This window comes from Prunus avium, unplaced genomic scaffold (assembly GCF_965620075.1).
Source record: "Prunus avium unplaced genomic scaffold, drPruAviu1.hap1.1 HAP1_SCAFFOLD_64, whole genome shotgun sequence".
In the NCBI taxonomy this organism is placed as follows: domain Eukaryota; kingdom Viridiplantae; phylum Streptophyta; class Magnoliopsida; order Rosales; family Rosaceae; genus Prunus; species Prunus avium.
In genome coordinates this window covers 145,001-147,500 of record NW_028276919.1, presented here as the reverse complement: position 1 = coordinate 147,500, position 2,500 = coordinate 145,001, and positions in this window count along the sequence as shown.

The window sequence follows — 2,500 nt, the reverse complement described above, 5'->3', positions numbered from 1 at the left end:
AGCTCAACCGCACACTCAGAGGATTGGATAGCTTCTTTCGAAGCCAACCTACCCCCACACGTGTGAGAGTGGCCAACAATTTGCTAGCTTCTTCATCAACTCCGCCGAAAGCCATCCTCGACATACCCGTGCATTGAGAAGGTTTGGTGGCCGTACTCCCAACACAAAAGCATACCGAAGACAACCCCAAGCTAAAGCTCACTTGAAGCCAACGCATCGTCACCATGTGTTCGTGTGGCCGAGAATTGGGTAGCTTCTTCATCAACCCCGCCGAAAGCCATCCTCGACATACCCGTGCATTGAGAAGGTTTGGTGGCCGTACTCCCAACACAAAAGCATACCGAGGACAACCCCAAGCAAAAATTCATTTGAAGCCAACCCATCGTCGCCCACAACTAGTGGGTGAATGGTGTGCTTCCCGGGGTTGGCATAGACATTCCCTCGCATGCAAAAGATTGTCGATGCGAAAGATTATCTATGCCAACCCCGGGAAGCACACCATTCACACACTCCCGACCGGTGTGGTGTGGCGGTGATTGGATAGTTACGGATTGAGCACTTGCCAAGGATCAAAATGTGTCATTTAGAAGAAACATTTTCAAAAAGTTTTTAAAATCTTGTGGGTTTGCAACTCATAAGAGCGTCACTTTCAACGTCCCCGGTATTGGATTGAGTTTCTAAAAACAACCGTGCACACCGAGGTTAAACTTTACCAGCTCCACTCCGACTCGCCGCTCGCCCACAATTTGTTTGCAACGAAACATTTGTTTTTAATTTTGTTGGTTTGAAATTGTTTTGAAAAGGTTCTTTAAATCTAGTGGGTTTGCAACTCATAAGAGCGTCACTTTCAACGTCCCCGGCATTGGATTGAGTTTCTAAAAACAACCGTGCACACCGAGGTTAAACTTTACCGGCTCCACTCCGACTCGCCGCTCGCCCACTAGTCCGAAGGCAACAAAACATTTGTTTTTCATTTTGATGAAAATTTCTGTTTTTAAATCTTGTTGGTTTGAAATTGTTTTGAAAAGGTTCTTTAAATCTTGCGGGTTTGCAACTCATAAGAGCGTCACTTTCAACGTCCCCGGCATTGGATTGAGTTTCTAAAAACAACCGTGCACACCGAGGTTAAACTTTACCGGCTCCACTCCGACTCGCCGCTCGCCCACAAATCCAAAGGCAACAAAACATTTGTTTTTAATTTTGATGAAATTTTTTGAAAACATTGGCTTGGCAAGCCCCAATCCGCGACTATCCACCCACCGCCACCCCACACGGGTGGTTGTTGTTGAGAAATGAGGTTGTGGTCGACATGCCCGTGCATTTGAGAAGGAGTTCCTAGCACTCCATGCTCTCCCATGCCAAAAAAAAGCCTAGACAACCCCATTTCGCAACTTTCCACGCCTTTTTTTTCCTCCCTCACCCATGGCGGCGGCGTGGTGGCGGCGGCCGGATTCCGGCCACCACCGCCATGGGTGGCAGCCCCCCGACCCCGACACCAAACCCATAATACCGAGGCAACATATCGAGGCAACATGACATGGGTGTGGCGTGGGGGAAGGGGGCTGCAGCTAGGAAGGCATGGGCTGCCATGCATATGCAGGCAACACACACCCCCCTATATAGCATTTTATGCATTTAGCCCTTTGACAGGAAGAGACATCACCTATGCGCGAGGAGTCATAATGGGCTCTAAATAATTCAATACAAGGTATTTGGACGTGATTTTTTGCAGGGATACTAAGAAACATGCAATCTATGATGGGAAAAAGTTTCATAAATTTTTGAAGTCGGGAAGTATTTTTTATTATTTTTAGAAGTCGTAAAATTGAAAAAATCATTAAAACAAATCCGGGAGGAATTTTTTAGTTTTGTAAGTTGGAGAAGGTCCTAAAAATCATAGACTACTTATGGGGAGCTTATTGTGCGAGGAAATTTCAATAAAAACGGGGTTTGACAAGATTTGAAAAATTCTGTCGACATTTGAAAAAACCTGGAACCATGCTGCCGGCATGCTGCGCACATGCTGCGCGCAGGCTGCGCGCATGCTGCGCGCAGACTGCGCGCAGACTGCGCGCATGCCATGGCAGGACAAGTTTCGCTAGCCTCACTGTCGACAGATGCGCAAGCTGCGCGCACAGGCTGCGCGCATGCTGCGCACAGGCTGCGCGCATGCTGCGCACAGACTGCGCGCACGCTGCGCGCATGCCATGGCAGGACAAGTTTCGCTAGCCTCACTGTCGACAGATGCGCAAGCTGCACGCAAGCTCCGCGCACGCTGCGCACAGCCTGCGCGCATGTTGTGCGCAGGCTGCGCGCAGGCGCCGCGCATGCCATGGCAGGACAAGTTTCGCTAGCCTCACTGTCGACAGATGCGCAAGCTGCGCGCACAGGCTGCGCGCACGCCATGGCAGGACAACTTTCGCTAGCCTCACTGTCGACAGAATCAGCACGCTGCGCGCAAGCTGCGCGCGCGCATGGCAGGACAAGTTTCGAAAAATTC